A 17,003-nucleotide genomic window follows, 5' to 3' on the forward strand; every position below is an offset into this window, starting at 1 on the left:
CCATTCATCCATTGATGGACACCTTGGTTGCTTCCAGCTTTTTGCTATTGTAAACAGAGCTTCAATAAACATGGTGTGCATATATCTGTTCATGTGAAGGCTCTTATTTCTCTAGGGTTTGTTCCGAGGAGTGGGATTTCTGGGTTGTATGGTAGTTCTATTTCTAACTGTCTAAGATAACACCAGATAGACTTCCAAAGTGGTTGTACCATTTTACATTCCCACCAGCAGTATATAAGAGTTCCAATCTCTCTGCAGCCTCTCCAACATTTATTATTTTGTGTTTTTTGGATTAATGCCAGCCTTATTGGAGTGAGATGGAATCTCATCGTAGTTTTAATTTGCATTTCTCTAATGGCTAATGATCGAGAGCATTTTCTCATGTATCTGTTAGCTGCCTGAATATCTTCTTTAGTGAAGTGTGTGTTCATATCCTTTGCCCATTTCTTGATTCGGTTGTTTGTCTTTTTGTTGTTGAGTTTTAACAGAATCATATAGATTTTAGAGATCCGGCGCTGGTCAGAGATGTCATAGCTGAAAATTCTTTCCCAGTCTGTAGGTGGTCTTTTGACTCTTTTGATGAAGTCTTTAGATGAGCATAGGTGTATGATTTTTAGGAGCTACCAGTTATCTGGTTTCTCTTTGTCATTTTTGGTAATGTTTTGTATTCTGTTTATGCCTTGTATTAGGGCTCCTAATATTGTCCCTATTTTTTCTTCCATGATCTTTATCGTTTTAGTCTTTATGTTTAGGTCTTTGATCCACTTGGAGTTAGTTTTTGTGCATGGTGTGAGGTATGGGTCCTGTTTCATACTTTTGAAAATGGATATCCAGTTATGCCAGCACCATTTGTTAAAAAGACTATCTTTTCCCCAATTAACTGACACCGGGCCTTAGTCAAATATCAGCTGCTCATATGTGGATGGCTTTATATCCGGGTTCTCAATTCTGTTCCATTGGTCTATGTGCCTGTTGTTATACCAGCACCAGGCTGTTTTGACTACCGTGGCTGTATAATATGTTCTAAAATCAGGTAGAGTGAGGCCTCCCACTTTCTTCTTCTTTTTCAGTAATGCTTTGCTTATCCGAGGCTTCTGTCCCTTCCATATGAAGTTGGTGATTTGTTTCTCCATCACATTAAAGAATGTCATTGGAATTTGGATCGGAAGTGCATTGTATGTATAGATGGCTTTTGGTAGAATAAACATTTTTACTATGTTAAGTCTTCCTATCCATGAGTAAGGTATGTTTTTCCACTTAAGTAGGTCCTTTTTAGTTTCTTGTAGTAGTACTTTGTAGCTTTCTTTGTATAGGTCTTTTACATCTTTGGTAAGATTTATTCCTAAGTATTTTATGTTCTTGGGGACTGCTGTGAATGGTATTGATTTGGTTATTTCCTCTTCGATGTTCTTTTTGTTGATGTAGAGGAATCCAAGTGATTTTTGTATGTTTATCTTATAACCTGAGACTCTGCCAAACTGTTCTATTAGTTTCAGTAGTTTTCTGGAGGATTCCTTAGTGTTTTCTGTGCATAAGATCATGTCATCTGCAAATAGAGATAATTTAACTACCTCCTTGCCAATCCGGATGCCCTTTATTTCTGTGTCTAGCCTAATTGCTCTGGCTAGGACCTCTAGCACAATGTTGAATAAGAGCAGTGATAAAGGGCATCCTTGTCTGGTTCCTGTTCTCAAGGGAAATGCTTTCAGGCTCTCTCCATTTAGAGTGATGTTGGCTGTTGGTTTTGTACATATGCCCTTTATTATGTTGAGGAATTTTCCTTCAGTTCCTATTTTGGTGAGAGTTTTTATCATAAATGGGTGTTGGACTTTGTCAAATGCCTTTTCTGCATCAATTGATAAGATCATGTGGTTTTTGTCTTTTGTTTTATTTATGTGATGGATTACATTAATGGTTTTTCTAATATTAAAGCAGCCTGCATAAAACATACCTGGTATAAATCCCACTTGGTCCTGGTGGATTATTTTTTTGATACACTGTTGAATTCTATTGGCTAGAATTTTGTTGAGGATTTTTGCATCTATGTTCATGAGGGATATAGATGTGTAATTTTCTTTTTTTGTGATGTCTTAACCTGGTTTTGGTATCAGGGATATGTTGGCTTCATAGAATGAGTTAGGCAGTATTCCATCATTTTCTAGGCTTTGAAATACCTTTAGTAGTTGTGGTGTTAACTCTTCTCTGAAAGTTTGGTAGAACTCTGTAGTAAAGCCATCTGGGCCAGGGTTTTTTTTGTTGGGAGTTTTTTTAATTACTGTTTCAATCTCTTTTTTTTTTTTTTATGTGTCTATTTAGTTGTTCTACTTCTGATTGTGTTAGTTTAGGTAGGTAGTGTTTTTAATTCATCCATTTCTTCTAGGTTTGCAAATTTGTTAGAGTACAATTTCTGGTAATAATCTGATATGATTCTTTTAATTTCAGTTGGCTCTGTTGTGATGTGGCCCATCTTGTTTCTTATTCGGATTATTTGTTTCCTTACCTGTATTTCTTTAGTCAGTCTGGCCAGTGGTTTATCAATTTTGTTAATTTTTTCAAAGAACCAGCTTTTGGCTTTGTTAATTCTTTCAATTGTTTTTCTGTTCTCTAATTCATTTAGTTCAGCTCTAATTTTTATTATTTGTTTTCTTCTGGTGCCTGATGGATTCTTTTCTTGCTCAGTTTCTATTTGTTCAAGTTGTCGGGACGGTTCTCTGATTTTGGCTCTTTCTTCTTTTTGTATGTGTGCATTTATCGATATAAATTGGCCTCTGAGCACTGCTTTTGCTGTGTCCCAGAGGTTTTGATAGGAACTATTTTCATTCTCGTTGCATTCTATGAATTTCTTTATTCCCTCCTTAATGTCTTCTATAACCCAGTCTTTTTTGAGGAGGGTATTGTTCAGTTTCCAAGTATTTGATTTCTTTTCCCTAATTTTTCTGTTATTGATTGCATTTTTATGGCCTTGTGATCTGAGAAGATGCTTTGTATATTTTGATGTTTTGGATTCTGCAGAGGTTTGTTTTATGACCTAATATGTGGTCTATTCTAGAGAATGTTCCATGTGCACTAGAAAAAAAAGTATACTGTGCAGCAGTTGGGTGGAGAGTGCTGTATAAGTCAATGAGATCAAGTCGGTTGATTGTAGTAATTAGGTCTTCCGTGTCTCTATTGAGCTTCTTACTGGATGTCCTGTCCTTCTCCGAAAGTGGTGTGTTGAAGTCTCCTACTATAATTGTGGAGGTGTCTATCTCACTTTTCAGTTTTGTTAAAATTTGTTTTATATATCTTGCAGCCCTGTCATTGGGTGCATAAATATTTAATATGGTTATATCTTTCTGGTCAACTGTCCCTTTTATCATTATGTAGTGTCCTTCTTTATCCTTTGTGTTAGATTTAACTTTAAAGTCTATTTTGTCAGAAATTGATATTGCTACTCCTGCTCTTTTTTGCTTATTGTTTCTTTGATATATTTTTTTCCATCCTTTGAGTTTTAGTTTGTATCTCTAAGTCTAAGGTGTGTCTCTTGTAGGCAGCATATGGACGAGTCATGTTTCTTTATCCAGTCTGAGACTCTCTGTCTCTTTACTGGTGTGCTTAGTCCATTTACATTCAGCGTAATTATAGATAAGTATGTGTTTAGTGCTGTTATTTTGATGCCTTTTTATGTGTGTTGTTGATAATTTCATTTTTCTACTTACTTTTTTGTGCTGAGACTTCTTCTTTGTAAATTGTGTGTTCCTCTGACTTTATGTTTGCTGAGTCGTTATGTTTTTCTTGGTTTTTATTTTGAGTTATGGAGTTGTTATACCTCTTTGTGGTTACCTTAATATTTACCCCTATTTTTCTAGGTAAAAACCTAACTGGTATAGTCCTATATCGCCTTGTATCCCTCTCCATATGGCAGTTCTATGCCTCCTGTATTTAGTCCCTCTTTTTGATTATTGCGATCTTTTACATATTTACTTCAATGATTCCCTGTTTCGAGCGTTTTTTTTTTTTTAATTAATCTTAATTTGTTTTCGTGATTTCGCTATTTGAGTTGATATCAGGATGCTCTGTTCTGTGACCTTTTGTTGTGCTGGTATCTAATATTATTGGTTTTCTGACCAAACAATTTCCTTTATTATTTCTTGTAGCTTTGGTTTGATTTTTGCAAATTCTCTAAGCTTATGTTTATCTGTAAATGTTTTAATTTCACCTTCATATTTCAGAGAGAGTTTTGCTGGATATACGATCCTTGGCTGGCAGTTTTTCTCCTTCAGTGCTCTGTATATGTCATCCCATTGCCTTCTTGACTGCATGGTTTCTGCTGAGTAGTCTGAACTTATTCTTATTGATTCTCCATTGTAGGAGACCTTTCTTTTATCCCTGGCTGCTTTTAAAATTTTCTCTTTATCTTTGGTTTTGGCAAGTTTGATGATAATGTGTCTTGGTGTTTTTCTTTTTGGGTCAATCTTAAATGGGGTTCGATGAGCATCTCGGATAGATATCCTTTCGTCTTTCATGATGTCAGGGAAGTTTTCTGCCAACAGATCTTCAACTATTCTCTCTGTGTTTTCTGTTGTCCCTCCCTGTTCTGGGACTCCAATCACATGCAGGTTATTCTTCTTGATAGAGTCCCACATGATTCTTAGGGTTTCTTCATTTTTTTTAATTCTTTTATCTGATTTTTTTTTCAGCTATCTTGGTATTAATTCCCTGGTCCTCCAAATTTCCCAGTCTGCATTCTAATTGCTCGAGACTGCTCCTCTGACTTCCTATTGTGTTGTCTAATTCTGTCATTTTATTGTTAAACTTTTGGATTTCTACATGCTGTCTCTCTATGGATTCTTACAACTTATTAATTTTTCCACTATGTTCTTGAATAATCTTTTTGAGTTCTTCAACTGCTTTATCAGTGTGTTCCTTGGCTTTTTCTGTAGATTGCCTTATTTCATTTCTGAGGTCATCCCTGATGTCTTGAAGCATTTTGTAAATTAGTTTTTTATAGTCTGTATCTGGCAATTCCAGGATTGTATCTTCATTTGGGAAAGATTTTGATTCTTTAGTTTGGGGAGTTGTAAAAGCAGTCATAGTCTGCTTCTTTACGTGGTTTGATATCGACTGCTGTCTCCGAGCCATCACTAAGATATTGTAGTGATTTATTCTATATTTGCTCACTGAATCTTATCTTGTTTTGTTTTCTTTCAATATACGTAGATGGGCTACTAGATTGCACTGTCTTGAGTGTTGTAGCCCTTGACTCACTTAAGTCCTTTTACCAGCTGGTTTGGGCTGTTACCAGATATATAAGCCTGAGTCCATTCACTATTCTTGAGTAGAATCTGATTTCGCGTCATCAAGTGTGTGATGCAGAATGTCACCTATCCACCTCGAGAAGTAGTGGTGATAGTTGTGTGCACCAGATTCTGGTAGCAGCTGGGGTTCACACTCCAGGGGGAGCAGGATGCTGACAGGCTTCCCCCAAATGTCAGTAAGGTAGGTGTGTCTCTATTCCTAAAGCACCTTGGTGGGAGGGCTCTGTAGCTGTACCTTAGGCCCCCAGTGCAAGTACCTCTACAGATTGGTAGGTGTCACCCTCCTTAGACCCCTAAGGCAGGAGGCTAGGTGGTCTAGGGGGAGCTTCAGTCCTCAGTTCCCTGTTGTGGGTCAGTGAGGTCTCTGTTGAATACACAGAGATTTCAGACCTGGGAATCTTGTCTTTCCAGTAAATCCACTAAAATAATTGCAGTCAGATCCCTATCAGGAAAGCCTTTGCATTATAATAGCCACCTTGTTCCCTGTAGGGATGAAAGCCCAAGACATATATGCTTGGCTGGAGCTGGTTCTGTGTTTTCAGTCCAGTTAGGGAAGGATTTTTGGTCCCTGGGTTTTTTGTAGTTGCTTCTCTCAGGCCAGGAGAATGGGTTAGGAAAAGACAAAAAGAAAACGAAAGAAGGAAAAAACGCAGAGCAGTTTACTCTCTGGCTCAGGAAATTCCAATGTTAACGAAGCCACCTGGAAAGGGGAGGGGAGGGTTCAGATAAATAGGAGAGAGTAGTACCCCTGAATATAGACAAAGTTACTTATGTTGGTTGGGATGATTGTTTTATCAGAGATTCCCAAGGGGGCGCGTCATCGACAGTGTGCGCTGGCTGGGTAGAGATTGCCCCCGAGGGTCAGGCCCACATCCTGTGCTTGCGCTGTATCAGAAGCCGCTGTTAGTTCCTCTGCTCCCAGTCCAAAGCCCAGCGCCAAGTTTCCCCGGCAGGGACGCCACACTCCCGGCTCCAAAACCAGTCGCTGCCTCCCGGTGACTTCTCCTCCTGTCAGCTGCATCACTGCACTGCTTGCGTGCACTGGCTGGGCTTCCCCTGAGGTCAGTTTAGGGGGTTAGGGCTGCGCCCCGTGATTGTGCCGTCTCAGGATGCCGTGCTCAGCTCACCTACGCCCAATCCAAAGCCTGGTGCCAAGTTTTCCTGACTGGGACGCTGGCTCCAATCTCCGAAAACAGTCGCTGCTTCCCCGTGGTTGTTCGTTCTCAGTCTCTGTCACTCAGGTCAACTCTTTAAATCTGTGTTTGTTGGTCAGGGTTGGTAGATTGTTATGTATGTGATTAATTCACTTGTTTTTCCGACTCTTTGTTGCAAGAGGGATCCGAGGTAGCGTCTACCTAGTCAGCCACCTTGGCCCCGCCTCCTATAGTGTACTTTTTTAAGGATAAAAATAATAAAAGAAATTCTTCCAGATACTCTGAAACATCTTTAACAGAATTATACATTATTAATAAGAATGTTTTGATATGCATTGCACAATAGCATTATTGTGAACCATTTTATATACCTCAAATTTTTAATATAAGGGCTTTACGGAGCTTGGTTCATAACTACTGGCTGTGTGTAAATCCAATGTTCATAACTCTGGGACTGCCTATATAACCTGGAAAATAAAATAATCCTCCAGGAATCCAGTGTAAGTTTCACCCGTGCATTCTGTGAAACCTGTTGCTTCAAGTTTGTAACATCTTGGGAGCTTTCCAGGTGAACTAACTTGGTTTTTTCACTATCCTTCCTCAGATAGTTGTAACATGCTCCATTCTCTTAAGTCAGTTACCTACCATTATGCTTTGCAGCATGTGACACTTTTTCAGCAACTGGTATTTCCTGTTTTGTTTATTTATTCATTTTTGTCTTTGTGGGCTAATACATAATTTCCTTTTTCACTTTTATTTCACTGAGAATTTAGAAGAGAGAGTAAATAAATTTTTATGTATAGCCTGCCATGTTTAACAGAAAATGCTGTTCATTTTTAAAACTATGAACTTATGGTTTACTTTTCTATAATAAAATTTTTTTTTTTTTATACAAGGGCATAAAAGACAAAAACACAGACCATAATGTCTCCATCTAGATGACTCTGTTAGCATGAAAATATGAAGTAATGCATGCATAAGTTTTGAAAATCCAGACCTTTCAAAAATAATGAAAGAAATAAGAAACAATTCATAATGATTATGTTTTTACAAAAGGATGAGAAAGAGATAATTAGATATTCTTCATTTTGTATATTTTTGAAAGGTCTGGATTTATATGCTCATAGCCATAGGTGTAGTCCCTGGGTGGTGCAAACAGTTAAGTGTTTGGCTATTACCAAAAAGATCAGAGGTTTGAATGCATCCACAGGAGCCTTGGAAGGAAAGCCTGGCAACCTACTTCTAAAAGATCACAGCCGTTGAAACCCTATGGAAAACAATTCTACTCTGGAACACATGGGGTCACCATGAATCAGAACTGAATCAAGAGAAACATTTTTCTTTTTTTTTTGAATAATCAGTAGTAGATAGGAATTGAGCTAGAAAATTTCTGGTATAACTGTGGGGGAAAATTAGGAAGTGTGCAGCTTCGTATACAAGGGTAAAGTGAAAGTGTACATAATGAACTGTGGGGTCCTTTCCTCTCTCTGCTCCCAGAATTCCTGCTGCAGGCACATACTACCTCACTAATCCACCTCTACCATGTGCAGACCTCAGGTAGTGGGGGGGAGGGCGAAGGGGGAGGTTTTTTTTTTTTTTTTCAGGAGAAAATATGTGTCCTATATTATATTGCCTGATTATCTGCAAGTTATTTCCCAAAATATACAAATCTTGCCCACATTTATAGATTCCAAAGAGCTTTTTATTTCTTCATTTATAAATACAACTTGAGACTTTCTATTTCTAGATAGGATGGCAGGATTAGTGAACTGGAAGAGAGGTCAATAGAAATTTTTCCTTGAATTTAAATTGGTATATTCGGGTGGTGACTCTTCCACTTAACAATCAAGGCTAAACTTAAAAATCCAGGCTTTCTATTCCTACTGATAGTGGGTACGTAGTCCTGGTGGTCCAGTGTTTAAGTGCTCAGGTCCTCACTAAAAGGCCATTTGTTCAAATCCACCGGGCACATCACAGGAGAAAGATGTGGCAGTCTGCTTTCATAAACATCAAAGCCTTGGAAACCCCATAGAGCAGTTCTACTCTGTCCTATAGGGTTGCTATGAATAGAAATCGACTCAACAGCAATGGATTTTTTTGGTTAGGTCCCCAAATGTCACGTCACCTTTCATTTCAAGCAAATTAATGTTGTATTTAGGCTTACCACTTATTGTATCCCTTGCGTTTTGTCAATTTTTCAAATTGCAGGTTGCTTTCAGACTAAAAGCTATGCAACCATTATTCAAAAACACACAACCTTAACCATGACAGTCACCCATAGTGAAAAGGTTACAGTTGACTTTCCAGGCTAAGACAAACTAGGAAGAAGGAACTGGAGGTCTACTTCTGAAACAAATGAGCTAGTGAAAACCTTATAAATAGTAGTGAAGAATTGTCTGATATAATGCTGGAAGAAGAGCTGTAAATGCCTGTGTTTTATTGACTATGCAAAGGCATTCAACTGTGTTTATCATAACAAATTATGGATAACATTGACAAGAATGGAAATTCCAGAATACTTATCTGTGCTTTTGTGCTTATCTGTATAAAAACCAAGAAGCTGTTGCTCGAAGGAACAAGGGGATACTGCATGTTTTAATGTCAAGAAATGTGTGCATCAGTTTGTATCATTTGACCATACTTATTCAATCTGTATGTTGAGCAAATAATCCAAGAAGTTGGACTACAAGAAGAAGAAAGGTGCATCAGGTAACACCTGCTTCATGCAGATGACACAACCTTACTTGCTGAAAGTGAAGAGGACTTGAAGTACTTACTAATGAAGATTGAGGACTACAGACCTCATCATAAAACAAAACAAAAAAATGGAAATCCTCACAACTGGACCAATAAGTAACATCATTGTAAACAGAGAAAATATAGAAGTTGTCAAGGATTTCATTACTCGGATTCAAAATCAACACCCAGGGAAATAGGAGTCAGGAAAACAAAAGATGTATGGCAATGTGCAAATCTGCTGCAAAAGACTTCTTTAAAGTGTTAAAAAGCAAATAATTCACTTTAAGGGCTACGGTGTGCCTGACCCAAGCCACGGTGTTTTCATTCACCTCATATGCATGTGAAAGTTGGACAATGAATAAGAATGTTTGAAGAAAAACCGATGCCTTTGGATTATGGTGTTGGCGAAGAATATTGAATATACCATGCACTGCCAAAAGAACAGACAATTGTGGCTTGTAAGTACAACCAGAATGCTCCTTACAGAAAAGGATGGTGAGACTTCACCTCATATACTTTGGACCTGTTAACAAGAAGGACCAGTCCCTGGAAAAGGACATCATGCTTGGTAAAGTAGAAGGTCAACAAAAGAGAGGAAGACACTCCACAAGATGGGCTGATAGAATAGCTGTAACAATGGGCTCAAGCACAGCATCAATTGTGATTATGGAACAGGACCAGACGATGTTTCATTCTGTTGTACATAGGGTCACTTTGAGTCCAAACTGACTCGACGGTACCTAACAACAACAATAACTTATTATATAGTTCTCTACTCATTTTCTAGTAAATGTTCATCTCCTATGTGCTCCTAATCAGGAAAGAATAGTGGGAGCAATTAGTTGTTTTATTTCTCGCATGTCATAATAAAATTACAATTGGTGTTTTGGAGATAATGAATCAGGTAGTAGGTTTCGGTCAGACCTATTTAGTGATTTTGTAAAATCATGTTAATCATAAGACCCCTCAAAGACTTCAGGTAAACTAGAAAGTCTCTCAGGATGTTGGTAGTACTAGTGTGTTATCTCTTGTGTTCTGTGTGTTTTTCCATGATTTGCCTTTTTCTCTTACCTTACTTTTTACTCTCTACTATCTTTATGGTCTCTCTTTTCTCAAATGTCTGCTTGCACGTGCCTTTAGTTTTCAAGACAAAGGATGTCCTTCCATGTATTCTACAAGTTTTCCCTCCTCCCTCCAACCTGTCAGGTTACCTAGTCAAAATTCCAGAGAGGAAATTTGAATAAGCTTGCTTGCATAATTGATTAAAACCAAAAAGCGAAACCTGTTGCTGTCGAGTTGATTCTAACTCATAGTGACCCTATAGGTTAGAATGGAACTGCCTCATAGGGTTTCCAAAGAGCACTTGTGGATTTGAACTGCCGATGTTTTGGTTAGTAGCCATAACACTTAACTACTATGCCACGAGGGTTTCCTATATTGAGTAGAATAGACTAAATTTAGGTAATTGGCCATTTTCAGAAGTGTCTGCCCTGGTTCAGCATCTGTCCTTGGTACAAACCACTGTGATTAGAAGGGAGGAGGAAAAGGGAAAAGAACCCAAAGTGTGACAAATCGCTATGTTTGTTTAGCATTAACCCTTAACAGCCAAACATTCTGAAAATATTTCATCAGTTAATAAAAAAAAAATTCCCCATGTGTCTGTCAGTTTGTGGTAATGTATTGGCTTTCGTGTTGCTGAGAGACTGGAAGCTATGCCACAGGTACTCAAATACCAGTAGAATCACCCTTAGTGGACAGGTTTTAGCTGAACTTCCAGATTAAGGCAGTTTTAGAAGGACCTGGGAGTTAACTTCTGAAGAAAAAAAAAAAAATAGCCAGTGAAAACCTTATGAATAGCAGCAAAACATTGACTGATATAGTGACAGAAAATGAACCCTCAGGCTTGAAGCCATTCAAAATATGACTGGGCAAGAGCTGCAACCTCAAGGTAGAGTAGACCTTAATGACGTGGATGGACTCAAGCTTTCAGGACCTTCATTTGCTGATGTGGCACAACTCACAATGAGCAGAAACAGCTGCAATTACCCATTAGTGATAGGATGTGGAATGTACGAAGTATGAATCTAGGAAAATTAGAAATCATCAAAAATGAAATGGGATGCATAATAACTGATCCTAGCCATTACTAAGCTGAAATGGACTGGTATTGGACATTTTGATGCAGATAACCCATGGTCTACTATGCCAGAATGATAAATTGAAGAGGAATGGCATTGGATTCATTGTCGAAAAGAACATTTTGGACTTCCGGCCAATGCAGAGCCATAGACAGAAGCACCACACTGTCCCTCCACAGCAAAGACCCAAAAAACTAAGTAAAACAGAGCCAAACATCATTCCTGGAACCTGAAGTGTCAAATGAAGATATAAAGAACTCAGCCAAACACCAAATGGCGTAAGAAACTGACAGAGAACAGAGAGCGAGGAGAGGTACGTGCAGAGGTCTCCTATCAACTAACGCAGCACAGTTTCACCTTCTTGTACTCCTGTCAGAGCTTGGCAGACAGGGAACATGGGAAAGCAGCTTTGTGGAGCTACCAGGAGACAGAGCACTCAGCAATCAGCGATATATCCTTTCGCAACCCCTAACCTTTCCTCACTGACCTACCTTTGTGCTTCCTTGCTGGCTTCAGTGGCTTGGCTGGCTGGGAAGTGCAAAGTCTATACCACTTGGATTCACCCCATCCACATCGGAGATCGGCAGACAAGGAATATGGGAGAGCAGCTTCACAAAAGTTCCCAGCAGGAGACAGAGCACCTGATAACCAGTGACATATGCTTTCCTAACCACCACCTTTCTCCCCAAACCCCACCTTCGGCCTACTCTAGTTCCTACTGGCCACAGATTCTTGGTAGGGATGCAACTGCTTCAGTCCCGAGCCACTTGGGTTCACCCTGCCCACACTTGCCTGCTCCCTGAGCTGCCAACCATCTGTTGTAGGTGTTGCTTTTTTTCATTTCTTCTGTGTCTCCCACCATCTCCCCATCCTTTCTCTCAAACACCTGGCACCATGTGCCAGCTTTGCTTCTTCTTGAAAGGCTGTGAAGTGCTGCGCGACTGGCGTACTACCCACTCTGTTTGCAACACACAACTCTGGTGGGATCGCTGGGGCTTTTATTTATTTTTTTTTGGCTTTGCTTTGTTCTGTTTTGTTTGTTTGTTATCTTTTTCTTTTCACAGCTAGGGAGACCTTCTAGCCATGCTGCACTGTACAGCTTAGGATCCACTTCCCCAATCTGTGCAGCCCCTGAGGGCATTTCTTTTTCTTTTTTTTCCTCTCCTTTTTACTTTCTGTCTGTCTTCATTTCTCAGTTCTTGTCTTTCTATAGTTAGATTCTTTTCCTGTCTTCTGAATACCTGGGACTGTGTGACACCTATACCCCCTATAACCAGGCTATACTGTGCAGCCTGAGGGCTACTTCATCAGTCTTTGCAGCTGAACTGGTGAGATCCCTGGGTGCTTTTCTTCTCCAAATTTTCAAATTTTCCTTTTTTTTAAACCCATTTCTCTGTTTCTCATCTCTCCACTCCAACAGCAAGCTCACTTTTTTTGTTTGTTTCTTTTTGACTCCTGTTCATCTCTGCTCTCTTTCTTCTTTCCCATACCCATATTAGCTTCTTACATCACAACCTCCACACTCCTTCCTTCTTACCTGCACTGTGTGCTGAAAATCACACCCCTGACCAGCATAGGCACAGCCTACCAGAACCTGCCCAGCACTGATTCTCGGCCCGACATGTTGGACTTAGTACATGCCATAAACAACCCATCCCAGTTGCTCCCCTTCAGCTGAACATGCTGTGCTGCACCATAGCAAAAGGACTGGCCCTGCCTACTGAATGAGGAGGTGAAAAGTATCGTGACAACAGGTGAACACACAACAAAGAATGCACAGCCCATCTGCTCAGACATAATCAAATAAAACAAAAAAGCAGAATGAAACAAACAGTTCTACAATCAATAAAAGAAGAAAATAACTATTGAATGTCCCGAAGAAAGCAGACACTATCAAAACATATATTAAAAAAAAAAAAAAAGGACAGGATGATATGAGCAGGCATCCTAAATAAAACATAAGATGACTTTCCAGTAGAAGAAAAGGCACTAGAACTACCTGGCAGGGAAATTGAATGTCTAATATTCAGAGCTATCTGAAAATTAAGGCAAAAAAAAAAGACAAAAATGAGGAAAAAATAGACAAATTCATGGAAAAGGCGGACAAATTCATGGAAAACACAAAGAATGGATGAATTCAGGAAAATAATACAGGAACAAAATGCAAAAATAAATTCACAACTAGAAATCATACAAAAACAACTGTTAGAAACCCAAAAGATAAACAACAAAATTTCAGAAGTGGGCAGAGTCATAGAAGGGCTGAGGAGCAGGTTTGAAATGATAGAAGACAGGTTCTGCGAAACTGATGACAAACACTTGGATACAATTCTGATGAAAAATTAGAAAAAAGAACAAAGAAAAATGAAGACACCCTGAGAAATATCTGAGGTATACTCAAAAGCAAAAATTTGATTGCTCAGAGTTCCAAAACAGGGGTAGAAAATGGAAAACACAGGGAGGATCACTAAAGAATTGCTGATTGAAAGCTTCCCCAACATCATGAAGGATGAAACAATGGCCATTCAAGAAGCTCAACGAACCCCATAAGGATAGGCCCCAAAAGAAAATCACCAAGGCAAATCATAATCACACATGCTAAAACAAAAGACAAAGAAAAAATCCTGAGAGAAGCTCCAGAAGAAAAAAAAAAGTCACATACAGAAAAGATGCAATAAGACTAAGCTGCAGAAACCATGCAGGAAAGAAGGCAATGGAATGACATATATAAAACCTTGCAAGAAAAAAAGAAAATGCCAACCAAAAATAAAATGTCCTGCAAAACTCCTATTCAAATTGACAGTGAAATGAGGACATTTCTAGATAAACAGAAATGAAGGGAATATGTAAAAAACAAACAAAATTTACAAGAATTATTAAAGGGAACCCTTTGGTCTGACAACAAACAACATCAGACCACAGCTTGAATCTAGGATGCAAGATTGTATGTGCCAGATACCAACCTAGGGAACACAATCTCAAGGACAATCCAAAACCAAAAGAAATGCAACAGGGAACTACAGAGGTTATTCTGTAAATGACAATACCATCAGAATAATAAAAGGGGGAATAAGCAGTGTAGTTATAGAACTTTCCAACAGAAAGGAAGGCAAGGCAGTACCAGGTAATAACAGACTGGTTCAAACCTAGGAAGATACAAGTCAATTTCAAGGTAACCAAAAAGAAAGTTAACAAACGTACTCATCAAAATAAAGAAGAAAAACATAAAGTCTCAATAAAAACAAACTCTACAAAAACAAAAGAAATGGAAAACAAATCCACAAACAAAAAGAACTCAGCACAGGAAAGTAAAAGGAAAAAAGATTATGTCAGCACCACGAAAAAAGCACTACAAAATGACAGCAATAAACTTACACTTATCAATAATTACACTGAATGTAAATGGCCTAAATGCACATATAAAGAGACAGAGAGTGACAGAATGGATTAAAAAACAGGATCCATCAATATGTTGTCTACAAGAGACACACCTTAGAAACAAAGAGGTAAATTTATTAAAAATCAAAGAATGGAAAAAATATATATATTAAGCAAATAACTACCAAAAAAGAGCAGGAGTGGCAATACTAATCTCAGATAAAATAGACTTTAAAACAAAAATCCATCATAAAAGAAAAAGAAGGGCGCTATATAATGATTAAAGGGATGACCCATCATGAAGGCTTAACCATAATAAACATCTGCGCACCCAGTGACAGGGCTCCAAATTTCATAGAACAAACTCTAACAGCACTGAAAAGAGAAAGCGACAGTTCCGCAATAATACTAGGAGATTTCAAAACACTCATCTAGGTAAAGGACAGAACATCTAGAAAGAAACTCAACAAAGATACAAAAGTTCTAAAGGCCACAGTCAGCCAACTTGAGCTCATAGACACATATAGAACACTCTATCCAACAGCTGCAAAGTGCACATTCTTTTCTAACACACATGGAATGTTCTACAGAACAGACCACATCTTCAGTCACAGAGTAACCCTCAACAAAACAAAAAAGAAGAAATAATACAAAATATCTCCTATGACCACAACACCATCAAAGTAGAAATTAACAATAGGAAGAGCAAGGAAAAAAAATTGATTACATGGAAACTAAATAACACCCTTCTTAAAAATCCTTGGGTAATAGATGATATCAGAGATGGAATAAAAAAATTCCTAGAATCAAATGAGAAGGAGCACACATCATACCAACACCTTTTAGACAAAAAAGCAGTCCTCGGAAGTCAGTTTATAGCAAGAGACACAAAAATAAAAAAAGGGACAAAACCAAAACATTAGCTACATAACTTGAACAAATAGAAAGAGAACATGAAAAGAAGTCCAAAGCCACCAGAAGAAAGTAATAAAGATCAGAATGAAAACAAATGAAATAGAAAATAAAGAAAAAAGAATCAACAAAATCAAAAGTTGGTTCTTTGAAAGGATCAATAAAATTGACAAACCACTGGCTAAACTGGCAAAAGGAAAACAGGAGAGGATGCAAATAACCCAAATAAGAAATGAAAGGGGGGACATTACAACAGACCCAACTGAAATAAAAAGGACCATAACCGAGTATTATGAAAAACCATACTCCAAAATATTTGATACCTAGAGGAAATGGAAGAATTTCTAGAAACACACTACCTCCCAAACTAACAGAAAATGATGTTGAAAATCTGGAAAAACCCGAACAGAAGAGATTAAAAAGGTAACAAAAAACTCCCAACAAAAAAGCCCCAGCCCGGATGACTTCACTTGAGATTTCTACCAGACTTTCAGAAGACAGATTATACCACTACTACTCAAAGTGTTTCAGAACATAGAAAAGGGAGCAATATGTCTGAATTCATTCTATTAAGCCAGCATAACACTGATACCAAAACCAAGCAAAGACACCACAAAAAAGGCAATTAAAGACCAATGTGTTTCATGAAAGTAGATGCAAAAGTTCTCAGTCAGCGTAATCGAACACATAAATAAAAGGAAAGAAAAAAATGATTATCTCAATTAATGCAGAAAAGGCATTCAACAAAGTTTAAAACCCATTCCTGATAAAAACACTCAATAAGTAGGTATAGAAGGGAAACTTCTCAACATCATAAAGGTCTTCTATGAAAAACCTATGGCCAACATCATTCTTAATGGAGAGAGGATCAAAACATTGCCCTTGAGAACGGGAACAAGAAAAGAACGCTCTTTATCATCACTACTATTTAACATTGTGCTGGAAGACCTAGCTAGAGCAATAAGGCAAGAAATAGAAATAGAGATCATCCAAATTGGTAATGAAGAAGTTAAACTGTCCCTGTTTGCAGATGATATGATGATATACATAGAAAACCCAAAAGACTCCCTGAGACAGCTACTAGAACTAATAGAAAGATTGAGCAGAGGAGGAGGATACAAGATAAATATACAAAAATCAGTTGGATACCTACACACCAATAAAAAGAAGAATGAAAAAGAAATAAGGAAAACAATATCACGTATGATAGCGCCTAAAAAAATAAAATACTTTGGAATAAATCTAATGAGGGATGTAAAAGACCTACAGAAAGGAAATTACAAAACACTGCTGCAAGAACCAATAGAGATCTACATAAATGGAAAAGCGTACCATGCTCATGGATAGATAGACTCAACACTGTGAAAATGACAATTCTACCCAAA

Source organism: Loxodonta africana, chromosome 7 (genome assembly GCF_030014295.1).
Source record: "Loxodonta africana isolate mLoxAfr1 chromosome 7, mLoxAfr1.hap2, whole genome shotgun sequence".
NCBI lineage: Eukaryota > Metazoa > Chordata > Mammalia > Proboscidea > Elephantidae > Loxodonta > Loxodonta africana.